This window comes from Pezoporus occidentalis, unplaced genomic scaffold, assembly GCF_034315485.1.
Source record: "Pezoporus occidentalis ecotype Australia unplaced genomic scaffold, CSIRO_AGI_Poc_V1 ctg11, whole genome shotgun sequence".
Taxonomy (NCBI): domain Eukaryota; kingdom Metazoa; phylum Chordata; class Aves; order Psittaciformes; family Psittacidae; genus Pezoporus; species Pezoporus occidentalis.
In genome coordinates this window covers 11966561-11979642 of record NW_026912886.1, presented here as the reverse complement: position 1 = coordinate 11979642, position 13082 = coordinate 11966561, and the positions used below count along the sequence as shown (strand labels likewise).

General features: G+C 44.8%; 3 long non-coding RNA genes across 3 annotated transcripts; 1 reads left to right on the top strand and 2 right to left on the bottom strand.

Annotated features, from left to right (window-relative positions):
- Nucleotides 1–657: 657 nt before the first annotated feature.
- On the bottom strand, nucleotides 658–2501 carry LOC134170075 (uncharacterized). Its single transcript, XR_009967117.1, has 2 exons — nucleotides 2312–2501; nucleotides 658–1068 (listed from the first exon to the last, which is right to left on the bottom strand). It is a non-coding gene; the product is annotated as an uncharacterized LOC134170075 (long non-coding RNA).
- A 1827-nt stretch (nucleotides 2502–4328) lies between these two features.
- LOC134170068 (uncharacterized) lies at nucleotides 4329–7561 on the bottom strand. The gene is made up of 2 exons (XR_009967113.1): nucleotides 7426–7561; nucleotides 4329–7340 (listed from the first exon to the last, which is right to left on the bottom strand). It is a non-coding gene; the product is annotated as an uncharacterized LOC134170068 (long non-coding RNA).
- On the top strand, nucleotides 7335–8448 carry LOC134170065 (uncharacterized). The gene is made up of 2 exons (XR_009967110.1): nucleotides 7335–7948; nucleotides 8122–8448. It is a non-coding gene; the product is annotated as an uncharacterized LOC134170065 (long non-coding RNA).
- Nucleotides 8449–13082: the final 4634 nt, after the last annotated feature.

The window sequence follows — 13082 nt, the reverse complement described above, 5'->3', positions numbered from 1 at the left end:
AGCGCTGAAGCTGTTTCTCACACCATTTTCAATGCAGATGGTCATTATGAATGACTCATTACCAAAGCAGGCCCATCACTGACCTGCTGTGTAAGCTGGGCAAACAATGGATCTGTCCCCACTGCATTCATTCAGTGTAAATGTAAAACATGAGCACTGAAGAGGCTTGAAGCTTAATATAGGTCTTGTTAAGTGTTCGTAAAGGACAGTGAAACCCTTAGATTAAGAGGTACACCAGAGGAGAATGATAGGGTTATAAAACCCATTTCTACAAATAACTCATATTTATATAGTGCCTTTCAACCTCACAGATCCCACAGTTTTTCTTCAGCCTAACACCTGATATACTGTGTTCACTGCACCCACCAGTTCAAGGCAGCCTCCATTGAAGTGAATTGTGGCAGCTGTTTAAAAGCCCCGAGCAGTAGTAATTTTAAGAATAGCAAGGCATTTCTATGGCCTTACAAACTTCAAAGAGTTAATTCTCTGCCCTGTTAGGAGGCAGGGAAAGTTTATTATTCCCATTTCACAAAGGCAGCATCGCCAGAGTGGACCAGAGTGGAGAAAATGCGCTCTCCCACAGACTTATAAAGCAAAATTCTGTGCATGAGCCTGAAGTGCTTTTAATCCCACCTAGAGAAAACATATCAGCATGTCTTATTGAGATAGTCCTTTACTGAGAATAATGATGTGGAGAGAGCTCCGATCTGGATTCTAACACCTACCGCTTCTGGGGGAAATATTACCTCCTCAAGCTCGTGTTGACATAGAAACATCATGGTCCACAAATGCTTCTGTGCCACGAAACAAATCAGATGCTCAGAATATACTGCCAGGAATCAGACAATCTGTTTTAAGAGGACCCAAGAGTTACTAAAGCCCTCTTGAAATATAGCAGGATAGAAAGCTGCAGCAGCAGCAGTCTCCAAGGCAGGCTGGTGGTGGTCTTGCACCACATGAGGCTCCGTGGTCCTTCGCAGCCTGCCTGCATTGCACAGCAATGCTGCTTCCAATAAGGAGGAAAATGCCCTTCTCTTAGCCCCAAAGGTTCTGCAAGATGGTCCTGAGCTTCGGAAAAGAAAGGTATAAAACTGCTTGGATTTAACCTCCTATTCATTGAGAACTGGTTTTGACACTGTCTCATATTGTTTCTTTACACCCTAATGCAGAATGAAATGGGAGCTTTAAAGGACTATTTCATCCCTGGATTCCCAAACACCTCTTCACACAGTCGCATAGAAGTCTCTAGCTTTCATCCTTCTGTTTTCCACTGAGGAGTTGCCCTATTGCAACTTCCACTCTTATTTGCAGTCTGAAATAAGAAACGCCCTCTTCTAGACCCCTTTGGTCCCTTGCAATCTGCTTATCAAGCCCAGACTGTGAAGCCTGTGGCATAAAGTCACTGCAGCCTCCCTACAGCCATGGGGAGTTTTCAGGGGGTGCTGCAGAGCTGTTCCAACCACCCTGATGAAGATCCTTAACAACTCTCAGCTGCCCACAAATATATCCATCCTTCCAATAGAACCAACCATGCAGATGCCTTGAGTCACTCCTACAACCTGAGTGATGCCTGGGGCTGGTGGAGGGTGAGCTGTGGTCTCTGCGTCCTGCAGGATCTAAGGCAGAGGGGCAGGGAACCAGGAGAGATCAACTGTCCTATGCTGACCATCATCAGTTCCCCAGCAAAGTTGTTTCCATCATGGGAGTATATTTGCTACATGAATCACACCCCATTCATCACTGCAACTGTCTGGATGTAGCTTTGCTAGCCAGGGCTTGGCCTGTCTATTCAAAAAGCCCCCAGTGAGCTGTGCAGCAGCTTCACAGTGCAGGATGTGGATCAGTGCTCCCTGACTCACTCTGCCCGTTGCTCACTTCACAGAAGCTGCTCCCTTTCAGCCCAGAGAAACCTCTGCTTCCCGCTGTAAAAGGATGGACAGGGAAGACAGGATGTCTTCACCCTGTTGTCACTGAACTGCAGGCAGGTCCTGTGCCCTCCATCATGTCTACAAAGAGCTGCCATGGATGGGAAGCCATGCAGCTGGAGAGCTTATGAAAAGCTGCTACAGGGCCCTGGCCTGAGTTCATTGCCTGGGGCTGACATTCACTTAGGCACAAGAACAAGGATGGAGACGTCTGGTACTCAGATATAAAATGTGAGCCTTTCTGACACTGTGAAACTCAAACCCAAGAGCAAAATCACTTCCTATTGCCATGGCACTAAGCTCACAGCAGAGATTTTCACCTTCTCTGCTTTTGGAATAATTCATTTAACTTTATGGCATTTCACTACCATGCAAGTCAAACACACCAGCAAGCGTCTACATGATGGCCCAGGGGAGAAATCTCCTTGACATATTTGATGCCATACGAGACAAAGCAGATGGTTGTGGAGGAGACTCTGCTTCCTTGGCAACCTCCATGCCAGGAAACCAAACACACACACGTCCTTCTAATGCTGCAGCCCAGGAGAGGAAGCACCTCAGCTCTACTCACTGTCTGGATGGGTACTGTGCTCACCCTGCTTTCTCTTCAGAGTCCAAGCAATGCAGGCTGCACTTTGCTTTCAACCCTGAGTAATGAGCATAATGAAATGTGTCCTGGCAGATCCGACTGACGATGTCAGTTGATTTCTCAGGGTGACAGGGAGATTTACAAGCTTTAGATAGCTTACAGGTCCTTATTTACAGCTCTCAAGATGAAGCCCAGACCCAGGCACCCATATATTTGGACTCAGAGGTTGAGCAAGTAATGTTTAAATATCTCTCCCTCCTTGATTCCCTGCCTGTGGGATTAATACCCCTCACAGGTATGGGTGTGAGGAGGGAGCTGCCTGTCTCCTCCACTGATGCCTCTGGGGAATCCAAAGCAGGTGAGTCACTGTCCTTGCCATGGAGGAAGGCAAGAGACCGTGCTTGTTGGCTGAAATCAAAGGACAAAATGAAGCCTGGACCATCCTGGCCACAATTTATGGGTTGAGGCCGTGGAGCGCAGCCATAGGATGCTCCCAGTGCTCAACTAATGTGAGGCAGCAGAACTACCCTCAATAAGAGCACCTGAGACGTAAGGTTTTTCCATTAAATCCTGTGGGTCTTTCTCTCCTTTCCTCTTTAACTCAGGAAGAATCCCACTTAATCTCTAGGGCGCTCTTCCTGAACAAAGGAAAAAAAAACCCACCAGGCTTGACCCTGACCTTTGCAAATGGAAATATGATGTAGTGAGAATTGACACCTGAGACTCAAGTCGCCTCTTCAGTTCTGCTGCTGAAATACAGCAGGTCATTTGACATCTCTATTACAAGCCTCGGATAATGGGGAAGCAAATTAGGTAATTCCATTTTTTGGACTAGCTGGTTTTCTTGTCAGCTGGGAGATGGGATGTGAGGTATGTGGAGAATGACTGGAGGCACATGACGAGCAGCTGGTCATAGATATTGTTTGGGATACTATTTCTGCATGACCTGCTCCAGAGATATCAAAAGAGAGTGTATCTGTCTCCCCTGACATCTATACCCGTTTTCCATCACTGACTTCAAAGCAGTTGCTCTACATCTGCTCACATTTGGGTGAGCAGGGAATCAGGGCCATTGTGTAAAGATAATCTTGAACCTTAGTTCCCCTTTTAAATGATCAAAAATGAGTTATGTATAAAGACATGAAAATTAAAGCACATCAGGGGACACACAAACAACAGCAACATGTGCAGGAAAAGAAGCCTTCGCTACAGCTGACAGATAGCTGTTTATGGGGAGAATTAGGAACTCCAGTTCTCATCCTCCTCATCACAGAGACTGACTCACTTCTGCCTGCAGGTACATAGGAAAAGACAAATCTGCAGAATCAAGAGCAGTGTTAATAAAAAACGAGAAGGAAACCCCAAAAGATCACTGTATGAAACATCAATAAGCATAGTGAGAAACAACCGGCTACTAGACAATCTTTAGAGGGAAAAGACACAGAAACAATGCCTAGAAAGTAAAATTAACACAAAGTTTTTTAAAACAAACACACAAAAAAGCAGTATGTATGATTAATGAAGCAAACTATTTGATTTCTCATCTCATGGGGTCTTCAACTCCAGACTTCCTGGAAGAGATGCTTTAGCAATACCCATTAGCAAGCTCAACCGAGGATTGAAAGGAGCATATTTGATGCTCTCATGCTTCTTTCTGATCTTAAAAATCCATGAGCATGTTTGCATTTGGTGAAGCATTTGATATCATATCATAAAATTTAGCTCTTTGGATGATCTGAGTGAGGTAGTCCATGGACCAAATCACAGCTGAGTGACTGCAAAGAAACAGGAATACTAAGCAGGGAGCTACTGTATTATAGAATTATGTTTATTAGGGCATCCCAGAGATCAGGTCTTTGGTCTTTTTTGACGTTTTTATTGATGACTCTAAAGAAGGATTGAACAAAAGGATGACAGGCATTCACAAGAGTGACAGGAAGTTGAAAGGGATCACAAACACGAGGGAAACCAGAAAGATAATGTAAAGGCATCTGGATAGACTCGAACCTCAGAGTGAAAAATCTCTCAGTGCAATGAATCTGAGCAGGGCAGATTGGAAGTCTCATATCTGCTGATGCCTGTAGACTTTAAAGGCGGTGCTCATTAAGATCATGCCAAAGAGGAAAAGCCTAAAAAAGGGCAGTGTATGTGGAGATGCTCCATCTGAAACCCTAGAGATACGTGATACAGCAAGCCAGAAGGGAAAACAACAGAGAATCCTTTAGCACTTTCTGCAGGCAAGCCATTTAATAAACACATCTACCAAGAATCTTCTATAAAAAACCTGGGTGTATCATTTCCATTCACTGAGCTAGTGTCACGTCTGCAAACTGCACAAGGCTTTGTCTCCTCGATACATTCATTTCCATCCAACTGCCCAGGCAGAGCCTCTATTAGCAACCTCTGTTGACAAGAGTGGATTATTCAGGGAAGCAAAACTAACTCTCTTATTTCTATGAAAACTACACTCGCATGAAAATTCACAAGTGGAAATGTCTACTGTATCTCCTGTGGTTAGGTGTTTGGGGCTGGATTTAAGGAGGGGTTCCAGGGATCCCGAACAGGGTTTAGGACTCGGAGTCTGCCGTGGTGTGCAGGTAGCCTGCAGTTCCCTTAACCCATCTGCCAGACCTTTTGGAAGGTGGAGGACAAGGGGACTAGAAGCAGGCAGAGGACTCCTATGGACACGCTCAACTGCTAATGGATCATGAATCTATAAGCCCTAGAGGGAACCAGGCAAATTTAGCCTGTGTAGAGATGTTCTGTGCAGGTTTCCTTCTGTCAAAGAGCTTTCACCAGCACCCAGGGAAGGATATGCTGGAGGAATAGCATGATGGAGCAGTGCAGGCAGGAAACAGGGACCAGAGAACCCAACACCAGACTGCTTTATGTGGCCCTGGAGCACCTAAAGGTGCCAAAGGATTTGTATTGGGTGAGAGCAGAGGAATGGCTTTTATCTGTAGGTTCACCCCACTCTGTCTGGCATTAGCTACTGCCTGTGGAGCAACAGTTTGCATGATTTCATTCTTCTGTGACCTAGAAGCTCTTTCCAATTTACCGCTCCCATTGCTCATCCGAAGTGTTACGTACAAATCCTCATGCAGAGCGTGCTGTGCCATGGAACCTTACTCCATTGGCCTGCACCGCTCCTGAGCACGGCTTTATCTCGCTGTAAAATAAAGGTCATTACGGTGTTGTACAGGTAGTGAAGGCTTTGAAGAAATGCTTTGAAGCACTCTACAGAAGTCGACATTATTACCCACTGCCCAGGGATTTGGAGGTGGTTTACTCAGATAAAAAGGCTTTGCATTCTGCTGGCAGAAAGCATGACATGAAGTGGAAGTTTTGCCAAGCTGAATTCAAATGAGTTGATTTTTCTATCAGCTTTTCTTCTAGAGAATGGGTATCCCATTGCCTGGGCTGTGTGAGGTTTAATGCTCTGACAGGTTCACTCTAACAGTTAGGATTCACTGGGTAGATCTGGGCTGAAATTTTAAGGGGCTTGGTTTGAGATGAAGTTAATGGTACACTAGAAGACATTAAGTACATCTGGCTCTGGAGAAGTGCTTGTAAGGGTCTTGGTGCTCAGGATTTAGAGGCAGAGCAGACTGCACAGGGGACAGGAGTTGGAGTAGAAGCTAGACTAGCAAATCCTCACAGCTAGGACCATGGCGAATTAACCTCCTTAGGGAGGATTGTTTGTTATGCTTGGCTCCAAACAGGGCTGTTAGACTCCTGCCTTCATAAACGCTACCTTCTTTCACAGGTGTTTGCACTGGGGGAACAGAATAGGGAGAAACAGGATAGGCTTATGGAGTAGGCATCTTTCATCTCAACTGCAGTAAACCTATTAGCAGCCCACAGGTGAGGAAGGGTTTGTGGCACTCTGCTGATAGCAGCACTGCCAGCAGATGTTTAGTGCCAGGCAAATTCTTTACAGCCAACCTTATTTGAAGTGCTCCCTTCCAAAAACCCTCAGCTGCATTTGGAGTGATGCTGGAAATATTTTAAATGGTGTTTCAGGCAGCAAAACCAAGGGATGGGTGGAAATTGCAGCTCACAAAGGCTGGTTTAAGTGACAATTTGTGTAGTGGGAAGAGACATTTATTTAGTTGATTTAAAGGTGCTCCGAAAAGGAAACAAATACATTTTACACCTACTCCTCATGTGTAACAGAGGCTTGAAGATTTAGCCAGAAAAACATGTTTGCTGTTTGAGAACTATCAAGACGTTTCCTTTTCTGCTTTGATTTTTAAACAGAGTGGAAAGTAGGTGTGATATTTTTTTTAAGGGATGAGGTACCTGAAGCTTCTGAACATCCAGATTCTTACCCTAGGTGTCTTTCTGATATTTGAATTAAACAGATGATAACAAGCAACAGCGGGTTTCTAGCAAAATAAGGAATAATCCTTCCTTTCCCAATTGCTTGTCTTTATCTTTTGATCTAGTAAGGTCATAATCCTACTATTTCTCCACTCATCCTCAGACACCCTCCAGCCAAAGATAAAGCTTCATGTTTCTAAAGTAAAAACAGAAAAGAACCTTCTTTGGAAATCCAGCAAAAGCAACCAAAATCCTCACTAATGAGCTGCAGCATCCAGCCCGTTTTGAAAGCAGCAAACCATAGCAGAAGCTCATGGATTGTCCCTTGGCAGTACACCTTTTGGGAGGTCCTCCTCCTGGTATCCATCTTGCCATGAAACAGGCTTAGGTCTGGTTGACACTGGGGATTTGGAAGCCTGGCTGCAGATGTTAACAGATGTTTCCCTTTCTTCCCCAGAGAGTGGGTGCCACTTGCACGTCTCTAATCCTCTATCTGCTGATTCCTGTAACAAGATGCCAAGTGTTTGATCTCACAGCTTCCAGGGGAGCTGCTCCACTGGGGAGTTACTTAGGGCAAATCAAGCTCACCGTCATTCCCAGAGAAAGGGTGGTGCTGGGATGACAGTTGCAGGCATTGCTCCGTTAAACCAGAATTAAAGTCTGCTGCTGCTTAAAGGGGAATGTTTCAGCAGAGCCAGGAGGCAGTTTGTCTCATCCCTGCTCCATTGGGTGCTGGGACTCCTGTGAACTGCAAGCAGATGCTTGGCAAGGCGTGCTGCTCTCAATAACTATCTCTTCTGTAGCACTTTGTCATGGTGCATCCTTTACAATACAGCACCTGGGAACAGCGGGGTCCCTCCAATCCACAGTGTGGGATGGGGAGGCACCCATCAGGGTGAGGTGTTCCACCAGGGAATGGATAGACAAGTCACACAGCAACTCTGAGCTTCAGGCTTTCTGGAGACCAGCAACGTGCTCCAAAGCGTGACAAATGGTGTGCAGGCATCTCAGAGTTGCTGTCAAAGTGACAATGACAATGATGTGCTAATGCAGCATCCTGCAAGGGCTCAGGTGGATTCTCTGCTTCTTGTGCAGGACTTCTAAGACATAGGTAAGCAGATATTGATGGATGAGGAATACTAATACAGCACACATATTTCCCCTTTGACCTAATCTGACTTGTCTCTCCTGCAATGACAAAGTAAGTGCCATGTCTGGGGGTGACAACAGTTCATCTGGACCAGGAGATGGTATAAAATCTAATTCTGCTCTTTTCACATCCAGGTCACTTGGCTGGAGTCCTGCTATTTGGCAGTCCCTTTAACATCATCAATAAACCTCCAAAGCCATCTGAGGCTGCAAGATTAGCAGCTACCACCCCGATGAGTTTAGTTTATGCAGTTGAAAGGATGAAGAAATACAGTCTAAGGACACAATCTGCAAATAATCTTTGAAAAAGATAAAGACTTGTATTATTTGTCAGCTTCCTTCATGTTGCACTTCAGCGGGACAGGCAGGACGTACTGCATGAATAGGCAGCGAAGCAGTGGGAGGCAAAGTCATAATCGCCTTTTGTGTTCTTTGATTATTGTTATCCAAACTAAACAAAGATTTGTGGTTTAATGGTGTCCTTCTTTTCCCTGGTTTTACTTCAGATTAACTGCTAGACTGCGACACTGTGTATTAGTGATAGTGTAGGAACCTGTTCAGGAGATAATCTCTGCACCCCGACTTAATGATTGCACCAACCTTTGTTTAAACGAAAGCTGCTGCTTATCATAGACTTAAATTGCAAGCCTTTGGCAGCAATAAAGCTTTTAAGTGTCTGCAAAAAAAGCCATAAATGGTTTAGAAAGGTTATAGGAATAACAGGCTAATATAATGTGCTAACTAGAAATGTGCAAAGGAGACAGGCTTGTCCAAGTATATCTGAGGCTTGCTCTAGATCACTGGTCTTTAATTAGCAATAGGGCTTCACACAGACCACTTGTGGTAGGTGAAGCATTGCAATTTTGCTGTTCTGATGGTGGAGGTTATCTATCGATAGCCACTGGAAGAATGATTTATCCTTGCAAATATCATGTGCTCTCTGGTCTGACATCCAAGCCCAAAGACTCTGATTGAGACCTGGTCGCTCCTTGAATTTCTATCTCTGCCAGTACCCTGGGTGTTTAGTTTTGAGACGTCAGAGGTGCGCTCATGTAGCACTGATCCTTTACAGGTTACACTTTATTTCCTTCCTCACTGGAACCCTGTTCTTTATCCAGAAGGTATATTACTTCTGCACAAAATCCTTGGGAAGGTGATTTGCCTCATTTTGTATACATTCCATTTCTCACACAGAAACGTGTATTCATTGCTGCAAATCCAGCTTGCCTAAATCCAACAACTGAGCCAGCTTCAACTCCTTTGCTTATTTCTTCTCTGTGCAATTTCTCCCCTATTCTGAGAGCTAAAAATACATCTGGGTGCTGCCTGGAGGCCATCAGAGAGCCTCTGATGATTTTCCTCTGACAAAGGAAAGGGCAGCCTGAGCTTCACATGCATTGCTAAGCAATGCATGAAGAGCCTTCCCCACAAATGGGGATGCTCTTGTAATAGGCATCCGTAAATACAGAAATCTGCCATACCCAGAAGCAATTGCATATGGAAACACTCTCGCTTCTTCTATTTAGCCAGTACCAGACTCTTGTATAGAAAGTGCAATTGCAAGTGAGAGCTTAAACTTATAATGATGCTGAGCAGGTGTAGAACAGCTCAGCGGGGAGATAAGCTTCACCATCTCTCACCCCTGCAATCAGCACAGCCCTCTCCTCCAGGTTCCTATTTGTATCAGGGAAGAAAAAGCAAGAAAGGGAAACAAACACTTTCTGCCTTTTTCACTGACTCTGAATTTCCTCTCCACTTCTCAAAGTCCTGTTCTCCTCTGGGGAATGCAGGCATCTACATCCACCACTAAGGGGAAGATGAAACTGAGATGTGGTTTCCTTGTTATCCAAGTGGGACTCTTTGTCCTATATCTGTGGAAAACACAATTTACCAGGTAAAATCTAAACCCCACAAATCAGTTCAGATCCCCCAAAGATGTCTATTAACATAAAATGTTTATTATAGAAGGGCTGGTAAACTCCCCTTGCTCTTCTTTATTACTGCTCTGTTCCGAACAAACCACATGATGTCATTGAAGAAGAGAGTTGCGAAATGCCACATTCCAGAGCAGGAACCAGGAATGTTTCCCAAATTAGGCAAATGACATGAGAAATATCAGGAAGGCATCCATGAGGAAAAAAAAAGAAACCCACCGCACCCCCCAAACCCCAAAAAAACCCTGAATCCGTATGAAACAAATTATAGCCTCCAAAACTGTCGTGGCAATGACTCCTCATCTCAAATGCATTTACTCACAAAGTCCTCAGTATCTGGAGAATATGGAGCTAGGACTGAAAAGTTAATTTAGAATTCAGGAGCAATATTTGCCCATTATTTATATAGTAGCAATCTGCAAATATTTCCTTTTGATAATGCTGTTTGACAGAGCTTTTAGATGCCTTGCTTCCCACCTTAATGGCATCTTTTTAGGAGTTGGACTGTAAAACAGCATCCACGCTCCCTCTCATCCAACAGGTTATTTATGTGTTTGAACGTTAATATGAAGAGCAAGTTAATGTTACCTAATGTTATTCTGAGGGGCACAAAACCTGGAAGGCCCTACTCCATGACCATCATCAAGATGAAGGCCCCTTTCTTACACTTTCAGGACTCCTTTCCAGGATAGCATTTCTTGGTTTAGTATTTTTACTTCTGGGGTAGAATCTCCCTCTTCTGGCTCTAAAGGAAGTTAATACAGCAAGGACAGCTGGATCAGTTCATGTTGTCTCAAGGTAGCTGACACCTGGGAAGTCCTCAGGAGATACAACACCTCCTGGGGCTTTATGCCTTGTTCTCAAGCAAGTTCATCCATATTTCACTGGTTCAGCCTTAATATATGAAGGGGAAGAGACTCCGCTAAATACCTTGTGTCGCTCAGAAAAAATAGATCAGAGCTCAGACATTATTTTCTTAAGAATCAGTCACTTGAGGTTTCTATTGAACAGGTGGGAACAAAGCCCAGTCTGGCTTAATTAAAGAGCTAAACCAAATTAAATTGTACTTGAGCAGCTCCTCAGCATCCTGCACAAGATGGTGAATATAACATCCCTCCGCACTGCAGAATGGAGACATCATGGAATAAATCTGGGTCCTCCAGGCTCCAAGTACAATGTTTAAGCCACAGAATGAGGCAATCCCTTGCCAGAAGGAGCAGCAGAATTGTCCTACATGAATGCTGTACATGAATGCTACACATTCACCCACCCATCCCATGCTGCCCATTCTCTGTGGCTCCCTTGATGAGCCACAGGACTAATGCTGTGGAGCACCAGACAGCATCTCTGCTCCATCTCCTCCCAGAAGGTCACGGACACCTCCGGGCACATGCTCAGCTCCTCAAAGCAATGCAGAGTTGGAAGGGTTGCCTAAGAGGAAGATTCCTCTTTCTTTCAGAGAGCTTCAGATTCAGCTCCCAGTGCTGCTGATGTATAATCTCAGCACTAGTGTCCTGAAACACTGTGTTTGGTCACGTCTGCATTTATCTGGCATCTTTCAGTGGAAAAAGACATGCAGGGCTAATGCAGGAGGTACATGGAGGTATGAATTATGGGATCCCCTGATGCTGCAGGTTCAGTTTCCAGACAGAGTCACCCTGTACCGCACGTATCTAAACATCACTGATCAAACCGAACAGAATGCAAGTAATGCAATAAAAAGCATCAAAATCATTAACCACCATTACAGAGAGGCTGTTTGCTCCCAGCTATTGTCAGATCCAGGCAGAAAAGTGTATCAATAAGATCCTTAGAAGGCACGGGACAGAGCAATGGTACAAACAGAACTGCACTTTACACATGGTTAACACCTTCCTCTTCTTCCTCCTGCTGTGCAGCTTCTCACCTGAGTACCATACCCCCATCAGCATAAGCTTTACTTCTTAGGGGGGTTAGGAACAAGCCAGAAGAATTTTGAGCTTTATCATTTCCAGACTGTTAGGAATATATTTGACACCATACACTGCACCTTGTCAAATAGAGGAACTCTGCAGCGACAATAAATATTAATTCCCTGTGCTGGCTTTCAGCCTAAATCTTACTAGATTGAAGTATCTGTCACAGGAATATAAAAAACGCCAACAAAGTAGCAATAAGAGTCAAACAAAAGTGCCACATTCAGCATCTACCACTGCCCAGTTTATGCTAGTCAAGTAATAGATGTTTCAGGCTGCGCATTTCAGAGGCAATTACACAGATAGGTGCATACAATACAGCAAATCCTTCTGCACATTTGCAGAATGTTTATTTCAGGAATAAGTCTGCCTCTTTTAAAAAATAGATGTGCAACACAACAACTTGGCTTGCAAAGCCCACAGAGCCCCTTTCCCAGCCCAGCACCACAGCAGCAATGCCCAGATAAGGTTAAAGATGATCACAGGAACACTGTAGGTCCAGCAATATTAATTTCTCATGCTTTTCAGAAGGATTTTGTGCTGCCCACCCATCCTGCATCACTCCGTGGTGAAGCTGGCTTTGAGCAAGCTTAGGAGGAGTCTTTGCTATTAATTTCTCCTGGCCCAAGGAAAATGAAAGGAACAGATGTAAGGATGAGCGTGAGACATCAGCTAGTGTTTACCCATCACTCCTGTCTAACAGCTGAGCACTGAAGGCAGAATCCCGACTGGATTCATACCCACCCCGTACAGTGACTGTGAAATACAAGTTTCTGAGGGTGAAGAGTGTCTTTCCCCAGGTACATGCCCAGCACATGGCACTGTGGAGCTCTGATTTCACACAGACAAGTAAAGACAACTGGTAGATGTGGATTTGGACCTTAAACTCCATGAACAGCTGAGGTGGTTCTTGCTTTGGAAGCCCCTTACTCCTCTTCCATAGAATCACAGAATGGTTCGGGTTGGAAAGGACCTTAAGATCCTCTAGTTCCAAACCCCTGCCATGGGCAGGGATACCTCAGACTAGACCATGTCACCCAAAGCTCCATCCAGCCTGGCCTTGAACACTGCCATTGTGCTGTGGAGAAGCACTGCAAGAGAAACAGCAGGGTAGGACCAAGAGGAATCTGACAGAAGCTGGGCAGCAGCTGGCAAACAGGCAGGGCCAACACCAGTGTTTACAAATAACAAATCATGTGAAGCGCTC